Below are 21,171 nucleotides of genomic sequence, written 5' to 3'. Positions count from 1 at the left end.
TGAAAAAAATAAAAACAGATCTACCATATGATCTCATTACTTCACTCCTGGGCATATATGCAGAGAAATTCATATCATGACAGATATATTTGTCCTCTCATGTTATTGATGATTTATTGTGTTTCCAATAGAGCTAACCTAGTTTTCCATCTACAGGTGAATGTATAATTAAAAAATCTGTTACATACATAAAATGGAACATGCACAGCTCTAAATTAATACCATTGTTCATAGCATCCTTGTTCATGATAGCCAGAAACTGGAAGAAACCCAGATGTTCCTCAACCAAAGAGTGGATACAGAAAATGAGGTTCATTTACACAGTGGAATACTATTCAGCTATTAAAAACAAGGAAATCATGATTTTTGCAGGCAAATGGATGGAGCAAGAAAATATCATCCTGAATGAAGGAACCCAGAGTCAAAATGACACAAATGATATGTATTCACTTATAAGAGTCTAATTAGCCAAAAAGTACAGAATACCCATGATACACCCAACAGACCCAAAGACAGTAATCAAGAAGGAAGGCCCAAGTAAGGATGCTTGAGGAAAGGAGAACAAAATGATCATGGGAGGGATAGAGAGGGAGGTACCTGGGTGAGGGAAGACTGGAGGAGGAGAACAGAGGGATAGGATCAGGTATGGGAGAGAGAGGAGAAAGGCACAGAAGTCAGAAGAATGAATGGAAATATGCAGCCACCAGAGGTAGGGGATGGGGTAGGAATCTCTAATAAGTCCCAAAGACCTGGGATGTGGCAGGTTCTCAGGACTCAACACAGGTGACCTTAGCTGAAATGTCCAACAATGGGGAAATGGAACAGAAGAGACCACCTTCAGTAGTCAAATAGGACCCCAAGTGGTGAGATGGGGATACCAAACCATGTACCAAACCTTCAACTCTAAATTGCTCCTGTCTAAAAGAAATTCAGGGTCAAAAATGGAGCAGAGACTGGAGGAATGACTGACCAGTGACAGGCCCAACTCGGGATCCAGCCCATGGGCAATCACCAATCCCTAACACTATTACTGATGCTATGTTGTGCTTGCAGACCGGAACCTCAGTTGTTCTCTGAGAGGCTCTCTCTGCCCAGGATCTGACTGAGACAAATGCAGTTACCCATAGTGAAGCAGTGGAAGGAGGTTAAGAATCTCTATGTAAGATTTAGGGGAAGGATTGAAGGAACCGAAGGGAGCGGCATAACCCACAGGAAGACCAACAGTATAAACTAACCTGGAGCCCCGCGTGCTCCCAGAGGCTTAGCCACCAACCAAAGAGCATAGGCAGGCTGGTGCTAGGCCCCCCAGCACATATAGAGCAGAGGGCAGTCTTGTCTGGCTACAGTGGGAGAGGATGTGCCTATCCTGTAGAGATTTTATGCCGCAGGGTGGTGGATACCTGTCTGCGGGGTAGTGCTACCTTCTCAGACGTGAAGGGGAGGAAGGATGGGAGAAAGAACTCTGGGGAAGGTACCAGGAGGGCAGGCCACATTTGGAATGTAAATAAATAAAATAATTAATTAATTAAAAATAGAAAAGACAAAAAATATCAAATTAGAATTTTTTTTTCAGCTAAACGAATGGACCTAGTATAATGTTAGGCAGCATATATATGTAACATGTAAAGTGTAGCATGTAACATGTGGGCTGGAAGAGAATCCTCAGATGTGAACTCTGTAGCTTTTTTATCCAAAAAGAGAACTACATTCTAGAAGCATGTAGTTCTAAATTTCATTGATTGGATAGATATAATCCTCTGTAATATAAGGGAGATTCATTCACTTTTTCTATGTTGATATTTGCTATCTCAGTGCCATTTTTCTCATTAACTTACATTGTCAAGTCAGATAAAAATTCACAGATTGAATATGCATGCACTTTTCATGAATATATTGTTCCGTAAGTCTACATATGGATACATATGTTGATATTTTACTGTATTACAATATGAGTCTTGTGATCAGCAAGAATAAATTCTTCAACCCGATTCTTTATTCTTAAAAGCACTCTGATGATACTAAATGGTTCACATTTCATAAAAGTTTTAGAATCTGCTAGTCCATTCATATAAAAGTCTTGGTGGTATTTTAGTTGGAATTCTGCCTGGTATGTAGCTCACACTGAGAAAAATTATATTAACAAAGTTGAGCTATTAAATCTGTTAACATATTGTACATCTTCATTTAGAACTTTGTCCAAATTTCTCTCTTATTAAGATGAATGTTGTATATTTTAGTATTATTTTCACTTTAGTTCTTTACTTAGTACCTCTGTCTTCTGATGTATTCATCATGGTTCTTCTGTTTAAAATATTTTTCATGTTGTATCATGATAATTTAGCAAAAGTACATACTGTTACAATTACAGAAAAATTTACTTCTATATACATCATTTCCTACCTCTCAACCTTCCATTTACTGTTGATGTTCCTTTTTTTCAAATGTAATAACCTCCAAAATGTATTGTTATCTTTTCTTTTAACATTAGATTTACACACATGTATAAGCAATACAATCTCATTGTTTTCTGGTTTAAAATGTTTTACGTAAGAAATGTGCTAATATCTCAATTTTACTATTTAGTAATTAATATGTAATTTGAATCCAGGAATTTTTGTCAGAGAAGGAAATATGCTTATTCATGTCCACTGAGTCAGGACGTCATTGTCCCAGGTCTTCCTCTGTTTTATTCCACCTTGTTTGTGGAGAGAGGTTCTCTTGAATCTGGAGCGCGACTTAGCTCACAAGCCCCAGAGCACCCACTATTTTCACTTCCCTAGTGTTAGGATTGCATGTTCACATCAAGAGGCTTAACACATGGGCTCTGACTTTTTATTGCAGTCCTTCCTCTGGAAGCCCTTTCAGACTGTGTCATCTCCGCAGAACCCATCTAGCTACTTTTAAGGTGTATTCTTACTGATTTTCATTTATGTAATTATTATGCTCCTCGATGCAATGCTGTCCTTACTCTGCTTGAAGTTACCAGAGATTTTAGAACTTATGACTCATAAAATTTACTAAAGGGATGCGATTATTGTAGAATGGGGATAATTTTTGCCTTTAGTGTTTATTCCACGTTGAGTTGACTTGCTTTTCATTTTCCCTGTATTTCAAATCTGGATGATATTTTTGAATTCACAGGTCTTTCATGATTTATCTATGTGAGATTATAAGTCAGGAGTCTTTTAATGTATGTGTTATATTTTTAGATTTTTGTCACTTTTCTTCAAATGTGTGAATATCCAAAAATCTTTTTTAAAAGTCTTTCTCTTCTCAGACTACTATGTCCTTAAGTTCTATTTGAATTACTTTTATTGATTTTCCTCACTGAATTGCCACACAATTTTCTCCTTCTTTGCATATATAGTTTCTATATGGAGTATCCAAATTCTGTAAATAATATTGCATATAATTTGAGTTCTTATTCTTCCCCTTTTAAAACATTTATTTTCCTAGGCAAACACATAGTTATGGACTAGCAGGATCACTGAAAGGCTTGTTTTAAAAACTTTTGAAGTTGGAGACATAAGGGATCCTTTACCTAAGATCTGTCTTAGTTCTCTGCTAAGATCTGCCCTCTGTGATGCTGCCACTAGATACCCTAGATGTTCAGCGTGTTGCAGATGCTAGCAGAACAATGCTGACCAGCTCTGCCTCGTCTCTGGGAATTACTCAGCTCAAAGTTCTTAGTACACTTTCCTGTGCATTAACGATTCCATACTTAGTCCCATGCTTGAGAGAATCCTTCCAATGTTCCTGGGGATCTGCCTTCTGATACTTCCGTTCTCAAAGGTAATCTACTCATACTTTATATTGTAGGTACCTCAGACTTCGCTAACCTGTTTCTTCATCTTAGTGAGATAATAGGAAATCATAGGGATCACATGATTTGCTTCCTTAGACCATTCCTGTGTTATCTATAATGATATATCTGAAAATGTAAACTCCTATTCTCCACATTTTTTGTGTTTTAATGTTTGAAATCACCACAGCCAGAAACTGAATACTATATCTATTCATTCTCGATAATATTTTGTTATTTGCTTATTTTGCGATTTTACATGTCTTATTTACTCTAAAAGTATCTTTTATTTGTCTGTATAATTGTTGTTGCTGATGTCTATGCCTCAGTCTACCAACCTAGTCCTAGTTCTGGAAGCTTCTAGCTTCTGTACAATCTAATCTAGGCCTAGAATGTTTCCAGCTTCTGAGATCTACTGCTGAATAAGCTCACCTTGTCTTATTCTTTCTTAACTCTGGCTGGCTGGTACACTTAGCTGTTGTGGCTCAAACCCTTCTCCAAGTTGACTTATTCAAACTGGCTTCTCTCTGTCCTCTATCTTTTTGCTCTGCTTGTCCTCATACTAACTGTGACAATCTATTCTGTTCTTCTGTCTTCTCATTCCCAGTCTTCACTGTTATCTAGCTTTTCTCTCTGTACTGCTCCCTCTTAAGTAACTCCTCTTTCCTCTCTTTTCTCATGAGAGTTGGGTAAATCCGATTCTGTCAAATCTTTCTCTGATTCATCACTTTGTCTGTCACTAAATTACACACCACTTTGCAACATGAGTGCTTCCTTCTACACATGTACTTACCTTCGTTGTTTGGGATTAAAGGTGTGTACTAAGGGCTTGTCTGTATTCCAACCAGAGGGACTGAAGGTGTGAGCTAAGGGCTGAGCCCCACCATAACAAAATCTCAAGGTTCACAGTATGATCAAAGATCCTGTAACAATTTACTCAGACAAATGTGTTTGTAGTCATTTTTCTTCCATTTCTGATCATCTCCATCTCAGAAGCCCTTAGGAAGTGTAGTTCTGTGTATGCCACTCGTTTCTGCCAGCTCACAGTACCTTCCTTGACTTCTTTCCTCTCAGTCTTGAACTCCTAGGTTCACGTTTCTCTCTAGGGAGTATTTGAGGTCATTTCTGCTAGGAGGTTAATGTAGTGAGAAGCAGGACCAGTTTACAGATAGAACGCTCCATTGCTTGGACAGGTGCTTTGGATCTAATCTCCAGATATTAATACCAACAGTTTTCTCAGGCTAGCTGCAAGGTTCCCATGGTTTGTTTCAGGGAACACACTATCATTTAATTGTTTCTTGAGATTCAGGTCATATTTCTTTTGTGTGTATATTGGTTTATTAAAACGTGCACATTTCCCTATAAGCAACAAACTCACGTCCTTATTTCAGGGCATAAGTGTTGAAATACGATGTAGATTTTGTAGATTTTATGGAGCACCCAGTAATTTTCCACATTTATGTTAATTTTGAAGACATTCTCTCTGTCTTTTCTGCTTTGGTTTTATGACAGTGTGTTATGACTGTGTGTGTGTGTGTGTGTGTGTGTGTGTGTGTGTGTTGTGGTATGTTTATGTGTGTTTATATGTATATGTATTTATATGTGTATGTGTGTTTGTGTGTGAATGTGTGTATCTGCTATTTTGTGTGTGTGTGTGTTGTGTGAATTGCTTATACCTTTCCAGATGATTATGTTCAAACTCTTATCCTAAGTGATGATATTTATAGATGATGTTTTCAGAAAATGATTGATCACAGCGATAGAGATTTATTAAATGAGATCCATTGCCTTACAAAACAAACAAAACAAAATCAAAGCAAAACAAACATGCCAGTGGTTGGCACATTGGAATGCACCTATGGATCAGGAGAGGAGCTGGAAGCAGGAGGATTAGAAGTTCAGGGCAACCATCTATATATGTAGAAAATGCAATTTGAGGTCAGGCTGGGGTATATGAAGCCCTGGATCTAAAAGATAAAATCAGCAGAAGTAATGATGGAAAGGATGGAGGGAGTAAGAAAAGGAAAGAAGGGGGATAGAAGGAGGGAGGGCATAGAAAGAAGAAAAAGATCCCAGAGAGTAGCTATATGCCATGTCAGTACAGACAGAAGTTTGCTCTCTCTAAATCAAGAAATAACCAAAACACTGAATCCACCTGAACATTGACAATCTCAGTCACGAGAAACTTAAATAAATGTTACTTGAGTCATTCAGTCTATGTAATTCATTGTAATTACTTAGACTAATTCTGACATTCAGATTTGGGTAGTACAGAGGTGATGGCTAGATATGGAATAACCTTTCTGGGCATAGACATAGAAACTTATTTACGGTGTCATAAAAAACATAAATTGATTTCCTGCCAATACAGAAGTGTTTTATTAGTTGTGGATATCATAAGTTTCATGCATTTATTTAAAAAGTCAGAAAAAACTATTAGAACTGCTGTTGATTTGAAATTTCTTCAAAGCTACCTATATCCTAAGTGTATACCAAAGTAATAAACTGTTACATAGGAAGATTGTCCTTTATTTAATATATTTCCACTTTTATAACTTCTCTCTGGAATCTTTTCAAATATATCTACATTTAATGTCATTTACCTCTTATCACAACCAATTTCTTCTTTCTTGCTTCCTTCAATTTAAAACTACTTATTTTATAGTCCTTGTGTCAATCAAAGGCTTACCCAAGAAATAGAAATAGCAGATTTGTGTAAAATAAGGGATTTATGATAGGGATTTGCCATTTGTATTTTTGGGTTCTGGGCATAAAGACTTCATGGTCTTACTGTTTTTGTTTCAGGTGCTGGAATCATTCAAACAAGCAAAAAGGAAGAAACAATGAGTTTGAAACATTGGTGTCTTAGGGTTTTAGTGCTGTGAATAGACACTATGACCAAGGCAACTCTTCATGGGCTGACTTATGGGTTTAAAGGTCCATTATCATCAAAGCAGGAACATGGCAGTATCCAAACAGGCATGGTGTAGCAAGAGCTGAGAGTTATACATCTTGTTCTAAAAGCAAACAGGAGAAGACTAGCTTCCAGGCAGCTAGGACTAGAGTCTTAAAGCCCATAACCAGAGTGACACACTCCTGCTAATAAGGCCACACCTACTCCAACAAGGCCACACCTCCAAATAGTGCTATACCCTAGGCCAGGCATATTCAAACCACCACAGTTGTTATCAGAACTTCTAAAACATACTAGAACTCATGCGGCCTGCCATTGCTCCTAGTGTTCAATTCCAAGGTGGGACCGTCTGCTTGAGTTGCTAACATGAGCTGAAATACACCTGTCTCAGAAGGCAGAAGTCTTAAGAGAGGTGATCTAGCAAGAGCAGTATTTCTGTGGCCTCACACCAAGAAAATCAACTAGCTAGCACACGGCTACCTAAAAGAGCCACAACACTAGCTGGAAGGTAGAGAAGGAATCTACTCATTTGTTTTCAAATCTTATACAAAATATCTACCCTAGCCTTCACTAATACTTTCAAGGGATAGGAAATTCTGAAAAAACATTTCCAGGTTTATTATACATGCCCTTTACAGTCTCTTCCTAATCACTTTCTAAGATCCATTACCCCCAACACACATACACACACACACACACACACACACACACACACACACACACTCCCACAAACTCCACATGTTTCTTTTGCAACATGCTTGTACATTTAATACGACTGATCTATTTGACACAGGCTGTTTCAGAAGTGACAGCATGTGACTGAGGAGGCTACCCCAAAGAGAATATGACAACCTTCTCCTTGGTATTTTTCTCACACATTCTGGGATAAATCAGCAACAAAATTACAAAGACCTTTAAGCATTTCTGTGCAGCAAATTCTGTCACCAAAAAAGTGGAACCTCCCAGCAGGTAGTTAGCAGACTTCTGCAGTCATTTAAGGCAGCTAACTTGGAAGCAAACACAAAATCACCTCTTGGTCTCTCAGCTTCCGCTAATTCTAGCTAGTCAGCCCTGACCTCTATCAGTGTACACATGGAATGGCAAACATGAGGGAACGTAAGCCACCTCCATCCTACATACTGAGTGCAGGAGGCCCAGAAACTGAGGAACAACAATTGGTCTCTAAGGCACTATAGAAGAAAACAATTAAATAGTACAATCTTCAGTCCTTGATATAACCTTTAATACCTTTGCATTTTTGTTACATATTTTAATTTATTTTAAATGGAATTTACTGGAAACCTAAGTAGGTAGTTTTGTGTGAGAGTGCTTACCAACAGTATTCTACAATTCTTTTCTCCCAGATGCATGATGGGATGTACTGATATGAATATAATTTGATATAGTTTTTTTCAGCTTGAAGATGTCTGGGTTACATGCATACAGTGTGTGTGTGTGTGTGTGTGTGTGTGTGTGTGTGTGTGTGTGTGTGTGTGTACTGGTCAGTGTGTACCACAACACATGTATATAAGTCAAGGGACAACTTTATGTTGATAGGTCTTTCCTTTCATTATGGGAACCAGGAATTATATTTAGATTGTCAGGATCACGCTGCAATTGCTTTAACCAGCTGAGCCATCTTTCTGGTCCCAGTATTGTAAACTTGAAAGTCACACTTGCTCTGGGTTAGATTTACTGTTTTAGTTTGCATTTATCTAAGGAAATTACCTGATACAATGACTTGCTTGTGAATGAAGTGTTGGTGAGTCAATCCTAGGAAGTCAAAATAAAAGAAGAAACACAGAGGGAGATGTGATCCATATGAGGCATCCACCATTGGGTCACAAGCTTCATGCTATTGGAGAGGCTAGGGAAAAGACTGGAATTCTACACAGAAGGTTCTCAGGAAAGGAGCTGAGAAATGTGTTTGGGTTATTTTGTTGTTGTTGTTGTTGTTGTTGTTGTTGTTGTTGTTTCATTTTTTCCAGCTTTTGACAACCATTGGTTGAACACCAGTGGATGTTATGCACTTCTCAGAAAAAGCTAAATGTTTTCAGTTTCCATGAGATTAGAAATTCACTCAATGTGTGGAAACTATTGACCACAGCTGCAGATAAAACCAATGACTGATTCAGAGCATACAATATAGAACATCAGAGTATTTCCTACATATTCTAAAAAGAACTTATTTTATTCTCTCTCTCTCTCTTTCTCTCTCTCTCTCTCTCTGTCTGTCTCTTTTCCCCGTGTGAGTGTGAGTGTGTGTGTGTTTGTGTGTGTGTTTGTGTGTGTGTGTGTGTGTGTGTGTGTGTGTGTGTGTGAAGACTGTAGTTTAACTTCCAGAATCATTCAGAGAAGCTTTTCCATCCTTTTTAGGACTGCTTTCAGAGAGTCTCTCACTGGGATCTGAGAGTCTCTGCTCAGGCTAAGCTGACTGGCTACTGAGTCCCAGGAATCCACACCCCACACTGGCACTGAAAACATGTTGCATCAGACTCAGTTTTTACATGGCTCATAGAGTCTGAATTTAAATTTGCATTCTTACAGGGCAAACATTACACCAACAGCCTATTCTCCAGTCTCCTGCCTGTAAAATTTTCTTATGGTTTAAATGTTCATTGCAGTGTTTACTACTCTGTCTTAATTTGTTGTACTTGTGATCAAGACTAACCTCTCCCGTGTTAGACCTCTCCCATGTTAGACCTCCCCCATGTTAGACCTCTCCCATGTTAGACCTCTCCCATGTTAGATCCTCCCATGTTAGACCTCTCTCATGTTAGGCCTCTCCCGTGTTAACCAGCTCTTCTTTTGGAGCAGCATTTCCAGCTCGTTTGGCATTTTTTAATCCATAACTTTGCATGTTTTAGTATAAGAATATATTCAGTGTATCTAGACCAATACATTGGCAGAATGAATACACCTGATCTTGCTTCATTACAGTGTGCAAATTGTCTAAAGAAAATACTTGCTAAGTTATCTATCATTAAATTAGAATTTCTTTCCTCCATAGAGAAGGAATTTTGCATGAAATCACACTTGATAGTATTTGTTAATGAAAAGCTATTTTCCATTCAATATACTTTAATTATTTCCTCTCCCTCAGTTCCTTCCAGATACTTCTCAACCTCCTCACCTTTCCAAAGTTATGTTAAGATTGAGTCCTAATTGGCCATGTCAGGGGTGGTGTGACATGATTCTTGCTCCTGTAACAGAGGTATCCGTGTGAGGACTTCCATGAGCGCCATTGGTGGGTATGGGTATAAGGGTTGTTTGTATAAGATCATATATATATATATATATATATATATATATATTATATACTATATATATGATTGTTTGTATAAGATCATAATATATATATATATATATATATATATATATATATATATATATATAATAGCTCCCTTCTAATTAAAAATAGCAACTGTCTAGGAGTCAAGGGTGTTTCGGTCTCAGCAAAATGGTAAGCACTGAGACTTTCAGGACAGTGTTAAGGTTGTAGGAAAGAATTGATGGGACCTGACCTTTAACAATAAGTACCAATATCAATTGGCATCTTGGTTACAAGGGGGGCCAATTCCCCCTCTTGGTGCTGTATCCCCATTTGGCTTGAACTCCTGCAGGTCTTATACATTCATTTAGAGTCTCTGTAAGTTCATATATGGATGTATCCTGTTGCGTCAAGAAGACATTGTTTCCTTGGAGTCATCTATTACCTCTGGCTCTTAAAATCATCTTTGCCTCCTCTTCTACATAAATTTCCTGATTCTTTTTTTCTGTCCCCCACCCATTGGATATTTTTAATTTGCATTTCAAATGTTATCCCCTTTCCCAGTTTCCCATCCATAAACCTTCTATCCCATTTCCCCTCCCCCTGTTTCTATGAGGGTGTCCTCCCCACCCCTTCCTGCCTCCCTACTCTGACATTCCACCACACTGGGGCATCAAGCCTCGTCAGGACCAAGGGCTTCTCCTCCCATTGATGCCCAACAAGGCTATCCTCTGCTACATATGCATCTGGAGTCATCGGTCTGTCCATGTGTACCATTTGGGTGCTGGTTTAGTCCCTGAGAGCACTGGTTGGTTGGTATTGTTGTTCTTGTGGGGTTGAATGCCCATTCATTTTCCTTCAGTCCCTTCTCTAATTCCCTCATTGGGGTCCCCATTCTAAGTTCAATGGTTGACTGGAGCATCCACCTCTGTATTTGTCAGGCTCTGGCAGAGCCTTTCAGGAGACAGCTATATCAGGCTCTTGTCAGCTTGCACTTCTTGGCATCAACAATATTGTCTGGGTTTGGTTAGATGCATATGGGCTGGATTCCCAGGTGTGGCAGTCTCTGGATGGCCTTTCCTGCAGCCTCTGCGACAAACTTTGTCTCTGTATTTCTTCCTGTGAATAGTTTTGTTCCCCCTTCTAAGAGGGACCGAATGGGTCTGCCTTTATTTGTGAACTGGTCTCTTGTATTTGCAGCTATTAATATTTGGTCTGTACATTTACTTTGATCATTTTGTATCATGAGGAATTTTTTTTCTGGTCCAGTTTATTTGGTGCTCTGTATGTTTCTTGTATATTGATAAATACCTCCTTCTTTAAGGTGAGGAATTTTTCTTCTATAACTTCTAATATTTGACTGGATATTCATTTCAACATTTTTGTCTTCAATGACTTAGAGTCTCTTCTCCATGGTTTATAATCTGTTGGTGATGTTCACTTCTGAAGTTTTAGTTTGATATTCTAAATTTTTCATTTACAGTTTTATTTCCATTTGAGTTTTCTTTGGTGATTCTATTTTTGTGTCTGGGAATGTTTTCTTTGCTCCATTCAAGTGGTTTTGTGTGTGTGTGTGTGTGTGTGTGTGTGTGTGTGTGTGTGTGTGTGTGTGTGTTTTCAAGGTCTTCATTAATACATTTGTTCAGATACTCTTTAAGGTCCTTGAACATATTCATAATTGTTATTTTGAAGTCGCTGTGTTGAGTTACATTTCTTCAGGGCCTATTGCAATGGGATTACTGTCTTTTGGAGGAGGTCTAGTGTCTTTACTGTTCATGTTTGTTTTGTACTAGGAGCTAGTCCTCTGGAGCTATAATGTTTGAAGTACTTTTAGTGTAGATATCTTGTCTTGTTTTCCATGTATAGGTATTCTCTTCTTTGGTTGTTGTTGCCCATTCTGGATCTTATACAAGTGTGCTGGCTATAGGATTCATGGAAAATCATGTTTCTGCAGATCTGCCGGAGATACTGAAGGATGGAGATGGGCTAGCAGGATAGGCAAAAAGGTGGGAGAACACTGTCCTACTCCTCTGCTATCAGGTGGAGTTTCCAGGGCGTGGAGGTAGAGTTGGAGGAGAACTCCTGAAGACATGTTGCTACAGAACTAAGAGTAATTCTGGAGAGAACAGAATGGAGGGCAGGAAGAATGATGAAACCACTTATTTGTAATCCAGCCCTGTAAAGAAACTGGTGGATGGATCCTGGTAAAAAGTGTTTTTGTGGATAGGTAACTGACCCAAACAAATAGAGAGGGCCTGTAAAGAAAGGCTGAGAGGTTGATAATAAAGAGCTAAGGGGGTGCTGGTTCCTCACTGGAGGCAGAATCTTCAGGGAACAGAGGGAGAGTGGGAAAGGGGGCCCCTGGAGAGACCAAATGAAAGTAGCAATACATTTGTTCAGATACTCTTTAAGGTCCTTGAACATATTCATAATTGCTATTTTGATACAAAAGTAGAAAGTATATTTTACTAGAAGTAAAATAATTTCATCTCAAATTTGTCCTTAAAATAATTCCTTGATGTTTAGCTTAATATTAAAACTAATTCTTAATTTTAAGTAGTCATGTTACTAATTCACACCAATATAAGATATAAATTTATTTTGCCTATATTATAAAACTAATTGAGGATTTATCAATTTTTTGTTGTTATTGAGAGACACAGCATAACTATGAAGTTGCCCCATAATCCTAGAGTGCTACAAATATAGGTTAACTATATCATTCTATTGTGTACACTATAAATACAAGGGTTAAATAAGTTCTTTTCCTTCCACAAGTCACTTTATACTCATGGGAACTTCGTACAATACTCTTCTATTTCTTCTGTAGCTAGAGACCTTAGTTTTTCTTACTTTTTTACCTAAGTTGGAAACAATCAATTGAGCTTTCGCTTAGAAGAAACACATATGAATCTTCTTGATGCCCTAAATTGATGCAAATCCTTTAATTGAGATTTTTCAAGTTCTTTCTAGTTTTTACTGCCTCCAAAGACACCATAATGTTCAAATATGGCCAGTGGATACCAAGACTGGCAGTGCATTAAACAATGTGTTAGAGCTTTAGAGAATGCTCTTCATATCTAATGACAGTTTATAATGGTGACAAATACTGATCTTTTTAATAGATTTTCTCAGAGACTACATACTCATTCAGCTGAGATTATGAGGCAACTTTATACCTGTGCTGTGACCCTACAAAAATCAATGACTCCAAATACATCTATATGAGGAAAACAAATTTGAGAGTCTGAAGAACTATTATTTCAAACATGTTTCTTATCAAATTTATTCAAACTTGGTTGTCAAGTTGCCAGTTACCAAATTATAACTGATCAATTAAAATTAGAGATAAATACACAATGAATCAAGGAAATTTTGAATTAGAATTTTTATTTACTTCCTGTATCCTGGTATAATACACTCTAAAATAAACAAGAGAGAGCTTAGAGCAGTGGAATAAGCATTAATATTGTCACAAATAAGGATCCAGTAAATTCGTTCAGAGGAAAACAACTGTGGCCATGTTTAGACTGAGAAGTTGATGTGCTGTATTATTTGACCTTGACAGTGGTAAGACCAAAAGGAAATTACTTTGAACAAGATAAGCATATGCTGGACATTGGTGGCACACCTTGGGAATACCCTCAGGAAAGCAGGGGCAGGCACATCTTTGTTAGTTTACAGCTTACCTCGTCTACACAGTGAGGTCTAGAATAGCCAAGAGTACACAGAGAAACCCTATCTTAAAAAAAAAGAAGGGGTGGGGGAAGAAAGAAAGAAACATAAGCACATTCATCCCCAGGGTAAAATGTTTGTGCTAACCCATTATTTTTATGATCAAATGTTTTTATATGTAAGCATACCATATGTATTTTGTTTTTGAATTTACTAATTTCATATTTTTATCTTTAATTGATGTTTTGACATAAGCCATTTTCAAATACTCAGTGTGAAATGTTTAGCATATGTAGACGCTCAGGGAACCATCATCATAATCACAGCAGTAAACATGCCCATTATCCCCAGACATGTCTTCTTTCTTGGTAAGGCCCCCTCCTTCTTCTTTGCATGGAACCATGGAGTACTTACTGTCACTGTAGATTGATTTGCATTTTCTAGTAATTTATGTAAATGGAATCATAGGATATGAAATCATTTTTGCCCAGCTTCTTTCACATAGTATAATGGTGTTTAGATTTGCCCTTGCTGATGTTTGTGTCAGTAGTTCATTTTAAGCTGCGTAGAATGATTTTTACAAATACACAAATATTCATTTATCCTCCAACCTACTGACAAAGATCTTGATCATTTCCAGGTCAGTACAATGGTACTGATGAGAACACTGATTCATAACTACATTGATGAGTGCACTGGTTATTAGTTTTGGAGATTTCTGATGTTAAATTTTATTTGGCTTTTACTTTGTAATTTTGGCACAGCGTCTTCAATGTAATAGAACTCAATGTGTAATTAGACACAACCTGGATCTTCCTGCTTGACCTCCTTGAGTACTGGGGCAATAAGTATACAACATCCCTCCTTGTTCTTTTTAAGTTTAGAGGGTATGTTGTAGCTTTCAACACATTCTTCATAGATGAGCAGACTGTCTCCTAATAAAGAAGTTGAACTATGCTCCTCCCAGTTTTTTCTTGTTGTTTAATTACAATGGCTAGATCTTGTAGTACAATGCCACAGAGAAGTGGGAGAAGTGTGATGAAATATCTTCATCTTTTCATTTTGTAAAAATCAACTGACATTTCACGATTAGTTATGATACTTCTGTGAATTCCAATGTATATATGTTTAAAAGACCTTAAATCAGTGTTTATTCATTCAGTAATAATTTTTATGTCTTTGTTCATTTGGATTTATAGTGATGTTGACCCAGGATACCAGTTGAAAATTATTACTTCCTAAAATTAAGAGTTTATGTAAAATTAATACTAAGATATGCAATTAATATGATTAAAATTATTATTCCTTAATATTTGATAAAATTGACCAATAAAGGCACATGGAGACCAGACTTTACATTTTGAAGTCAAATGTTTAATGAAAATTCACCTTCCTTAATATATAGGAACATTTAAATTACCTGTTTTGTTTCCAAGATATTCGGTAGATGATAGCTCTTTAGGAATCAGTCCACTTATTGAAATGTACTTACGGTTGTTTAATATCTAAGAACCTAAATAACTATGTTGTTATCTCTTATTCACTTATACTTAATCTGTCTCTCTCTCTCTCTCTCTCTCTCTCTCTCTCTCTCACACACACACACACACACACACACACACACACACACACACACACACACACAAAATATGGACAACTTAGTCTGTGTTGCTGTGCTGTCATTTGCTTTTCCTCTGTGATTAAAAAAATTCTGACCAAAAGAAATTTGGAGGAGGAAAGTTTTTTTTTTCCCTATCCTGTTCTAAGTATAGTCTGCCATTGAGGGTAGTCAGGAAAGGGATTAAATTAGGAGTAGAGGCAGAAACCACAGAGAGAAGTTGCTTAATGTCTTTCACTCCATGGTTCGCTCAGCTTGCTTTCCTGTAAAACCCAGTACTACCTGCCCAAGCATAGCACCACACACAGTAGTCTGGGTCCTCCTACATCAATCCACACAGAGGCGCCTTTAGGTTACTCTGAAGGAGGCATTTCTTCAGTCTAAGTTCTCTCTTCCAGATGATTATAGTTTATGTCAAGATAAACTAATCAGCCCAGGCTATCTAGAATTTATCCTGGTTGAGATCTGATTAACTTAACTTGTTAAAATTTGCTTTATAACTGAGTATAACATAATCACTGAATTTTAGAATGTCTAGAAATTTTTTAAGTTTTGTTTCTATGTCTAATGGCTATGCAGCTGGTTATGAGGGTATCTCAGGTGTGGTTTACAGTATCTTATTAATGCTGGATCTGATTGTGTTCGCCTTCTCAGGGACTCTCAGTCTTGAGCTCTGAGAGAGTCAGCAGAATTTGTTAAGTTTTTCTAAGTGAAAGGATCAATGGATTCTCCAATGGCTGCAGAGTTGTAAGGCAGAGCTCTTAAGCTTAAGGTTGTGGCAATGACTCCTTTAGATGATGACAATAAAGTAAATATTGGTAATGCTTTGTGCAAGTATTGCTTTAAAGACTAAGTTTGACATATTTACATTGAGAGGTTAGTCAGCCAAGTCAAAGGATCACAGAAATACTGTGTGTTTATTGTAACGTTGTCAACAGTAAGTTAGGAAAACAAGATAGGTATTCAACACCAGAGGAACTGATAAAGAAAAAGAAAATGTAATTGTCTACACAATGCATTTTCACCTATATTTAATGATAATGTCTGTAAGAATATGAATATAATAGAAAATAATCATATTAAAGGACTGTTGCCAGTCTTAGAGTATATGTGGTTTTTTTGTGATACTAGAAATTATAAATACATAACATATGTACTAGCATCATTAAAGTAACACTATCTGTAGTCAAGAATGGGGAATATGGTCAAATTATATTATATTTTCATGAAAGTGGCTATATATACCTCTATATAATAAAATTAAAGAGAAGATAAAAAGATATTAATTAGAATGTATAAAAAGGTTCTTGTATGAATACTTATATTTAGAACCAATGAAAAAATTGATATAAAGTGGACTAAGAGAGATATTTGTAGAAGCAAATAATTACTTCAAAATATAGGACTGAAACCTACACTGGGAATGACAAAGCTGGTCATTAATACCATTGCTATAACCACCTGAAGATTCCAAGTGCTCAAAGAAAGAGTGCAAGTGTGGCAAACATATAAACTTAAGCTTTTTTCTTATTATTACTCCTTAATCAATAGAGAGTAAAGAATGGAAGTGCTTACACTGATTTGTTTAGTAATTAATCTGAGATCATTTAAGATTTTGTATATGAGAAGGTCTAAGCCATATTAAAACATTGAGAGGTTTTATATCAGAATATTAATATTGCAGAGGATTCTAAAACCAATGCTCTTGGATACAAATGGACCACTGTACTGAAAAACAGGCTTATAATCTGATAGGCATGCAGGTTCATTTGAGGAAAAGTTAGAGCATTTGTAAATGTGCATTGGGCTCTGCAGAAGCCACAAAAATCTCACTCAACCTCCTGTTTTAGGAATGAGGGTAAATGTAAAGAAGATAGTAGAAATATTGATGATGTTAGTACTGCCAATGCCTTGATTGGTATTCATTTAATCTCCTGATGGGAACTCTGGAACAATAGTAGATAACTCTATGGACAAATCTTAGGAATATCAGAGGTAGAGACGTGTGAAAATATAAGAAGATGGGACTTACAAATTGTAAAGAACATTATATCTTGAAGGAGTCCCTATGATTACATAAAATTCCGGTGCTGTGGCCTGCTTGTCTAAACAACTCTCTTCACAGAATTGTAGAGACATGTTCAGCTCAATGAATAATTAACAAAGCATTGAAACATTTCTATTTTGTTTTAGAATCACAAGATCATATTGAGCTAGGAGTACCAAAAGCTATGAATATAAATTATAGATTCACAATATCTACATATTACATTTTAAACTTCTATAAAAACATTACTAAATGATATTTTTAAAATTTACCTAGCCAAACCATAGGAAAATAGTCAACATATGTGTTAAAGACTGTATTATTAGTCTAATTACTTCCTGTTAAATATAAAAGGCTACATAAGTCCTGACCATTTTTATTTAAAAATGAATACATTTTGAGACATTAATTATATCTTGAATTTCATTTATCTTTGTATTCTAAATGGTAATTTCATAAAATAATTCTTTTGGAATTAGAAAAACAGCTACAAAATCCCAAGCAGCAACTGAGATGCAATTCCATGGTAGCACTCACCTACAATTCATAAATTCCTAGAATAGGATTTCCAGTAAATCCTCACATAAGCCAAGGAATAAATAAGTGTAAGACAATAATTATAACTATTATGAATTCCATGATGAAGGGTGACATTTAAATAATATAAACTTTTCCTTGAACCAAAATTTCATCTAGTTTGTCTCAAAAATATGTAAGAATAAGATCTGATTTACTTCTTTCTTGTAGCTTTCCTTTGTAGGGGCGCTGTTGAGCATCCCAGCAGTTAATGTCACTCACTGCATATGAGCATTTACTAGATTTCAAATAAGAGTATGTGATATTTTCAGTTCAAAAATATTTTGACCTTCACAAACCCATCTCAAGAATAAGGAAAGAAGTACCTCTGCCCCTCCCATCATGATCATAAATCTCTCCAGTACGATCAGAAACACCTCAGAGCCACACCTTAGCAGCAGAAGTGAAGGAAGACTGGACTCTACGAATTCCTGATTTTAGAGCATGGAGAAATTTCACCCTGTACCAGTGAGTTCAAGGCTTTTTCCTACTTTCTCTTCTATCAGATTAATTTTATCTGGTTTTATGTTTATCTCGTATGCCCTTGATCCACTTGGACTTGAGCTTTGTGCAAGGTGACAAATATGGGTTTACTTTCATTTTTCTACCTACAGACAGCCAGTTAGACCAGCACCAGTTATTGAAGATGCTTTCTTTTTTCCATTGTATGTTTTTGGCTACTTTCTCAAAGATCAAGTGTATATAAGTGTGTGGTTTTATTTCTGGGTCTTCAACTCTATTCCATTGTTGAATGTGTCTGTCTTTGTATCAAGAGCATGCAGTTTTTAACACTATTGCTCTGTTCTATAGCTTAAGGTCAGGGATGGTGACTCCTCCAGCAGTTCTTTTATTGTTAAGAATCATTTTCGCTATTCTGGATTATTGCCATTCCAGATGAATTTGAGAATTGCTCTTTACATGTTTTTTAAGAATTGTGTTGGTATTTTGATGGGAATTACATTGAATATGTAGATTGCCTTTGGGAAGATGGTCATTTTTACTATGTTAATTCTGCCAATTCATGAGTATGGGAGATCACTCCATTTTCTGAGATCTTCAATTTCTTTCTTGAGAGACTTAAAGTTACTGTCATACAAATCTTTCACTTGTTTGATTAGAGTTACCCCAAGATATTTTATATTATTTGTGGCTACTGTGAAGGGAGTATGATCAAGAATTAATAAATGGGATCTCATGAAACTGGAAAGCTTCTGTAAGGCAATGGACATAGTCAATAGGACAACCTACAAATTGGGAAAAAATCTTCACTAACCACATATTCCATAGAAGGCTAATATCCAAAATACATAAAGAACTTGAAAAGCTAACCACCAAAAACCAAAACAAACAAATCAAACAATGCAATATATAACTTAACCAAGAATTCACAAGAGAGGAATCTCAAATGACTAAGAAGCACCTAAAAAATGTTCAGAGTCCTTAGTGATCAGAGAAATGCAAATCAAAGCATTTACTCTTGCCCAATCAGAATGGTTCAGATCAAAAACTCAGGTGACAGCACATGTGGGCAAGGATGTGGATGAAAAGGAACATTCCTCCGTTGCAAACTGGCACAACCACTCTGTAAATCGATCTGGAATTTCCTCAGAAAACTGGAAATCGATCTAACTGAAAACACAGCAGTATTTGGGAATATACCCAAAAGATGCTCCTACAGGGCATATGTTCCACTATGTTCATAGAGGCCTTGTTTGTGAAAGCAGAAGTTGGGAACAAGTCAGATATCGCATGACAGAAGAATGGATACAGAAAATGTAGTTCATTTATACAACAGAATACAACTTAGCTATTAAGAATGAGGACATTCAGAGTTTTGGAGGCAAATAGATGGAACTAGAAAATATCATCCTGAGTGACGTAACTCAGACCCAAAAAGATATGCATGGTATGTACTCACTAATAAGTGGATATTGGCCAAAGCAAAAAAGTACAGATTACCCAGGATACAGTCCACAGAAATCAAATAGGACAACAAGCTGAATGGTGCAAGTGAGAGGACCTCAGTCCCACTTCGGAGGGAGAAGAAAGCAATCACGAAGGGGGGGAGGGAGGCACCTGGGTCTGAAAGGGCAGTGGGGGTGGAGGAAAGGGGAACATGATCTGGTATTGGGTGGGGGGGGGGAAGGATTGAAGCCCCTGACGGACAGCAGAAAGGATGGAACAGGCACCTTGGGAGGTAGGAGGTTGGTGGGGCCCTCCAGAATGTAAGGTCTCCCTTGCTCATGGACTGGCAGGATAAATACAGTAAAAATGGCCATCTTGCCAAAAGCAATCACAGATTCAAAATTCCAACTCAATTCTTCATACATTTAGGAAGAACAATTTGCAAATTCATTTGGAATAACAAAAAACCCAGGATGGCAAAAACTATTCTCAACCATAAAAGAACTTCTAGGGGAGTCACCACCCCTGACCTCAAGCTGTATTACAGAGCAATAGTGACAAAACCTATATGGTATTGGTACAGAGACAGGTAGGTAGATCAATGGAATAGAATTGAAGACTCAGAAATGAACCCACACACCTATGGTCACTTGATCTTTGACAAAGAAATTAAAATCATCCAGTGGAAGAAAAGACAGCATTGAACTGGGGCTGGTTCAATTGGAGGTAGCATGTAGAAGGATGAAAATTGATCCATTCTTATCACCTTGTACAAAGCTCAAGTCCAAGTGAATCAAGGACCTACACATAAAAACAGATACATTGAAACTAATAGAGGAGAAAGTGAGGAAGAGGCTGGAACACATGTGCAGGGGCTTGGGGAGATTTTCCTGAACACCAATGACTTATGCTCTAAGATCAACAATTTACAAATGCGACTTCATAAAATTGCAAAGCTTCTGTAAGGAAAAGGACACTGTCACATTAGGACAAAATGGCACTACCACAGATTGGGGAAAGATCTTTATCAATACTATATCTAATAGAGGGCTAATATTCAATGTATACAAAGAACTCACTAAGTTAGACTCCAGAGAATCAAACAATCCTATTATAAAAAATGGGGTGCAGAGCTGAATAAAGACTTCTCAACTGAGGAATAATGAATAGTCATAAAGCACATAAAGAAATACTCAGCATCTTTGGTTATCAGGGAAATGCAAATCCAAACAACCCTGAGATTCCACCTCATACCAGTCAGAATGGCTAAGATCAAAAACCCGGGTGACTGCAGATGCTGGTGAGGATGTGAAGAAATAGGAGCATGCCTCCATTGTTGGTGGAATTGCAAGCTGGTACAAGC

This window comes from Rattus norvegicus, chromosome 6 (genome assembly GCF_036323735.1).
Source record: "Rattus norvegicus strain BN/NHsdMcwi chromosome 6, GRCr8, whole genome shotgun sequence".
NCBI classification, from domain to species: Eukaryota; Metazoa; Chordata; class Mammalia; order Rodentia; family Muridae; genus Rattus; species Rattus norvegicus.
The sequence above is the reverse complement of the archived record's forward strand: the minus strand, read 5'-3'. Positions refer to the sequence as shown.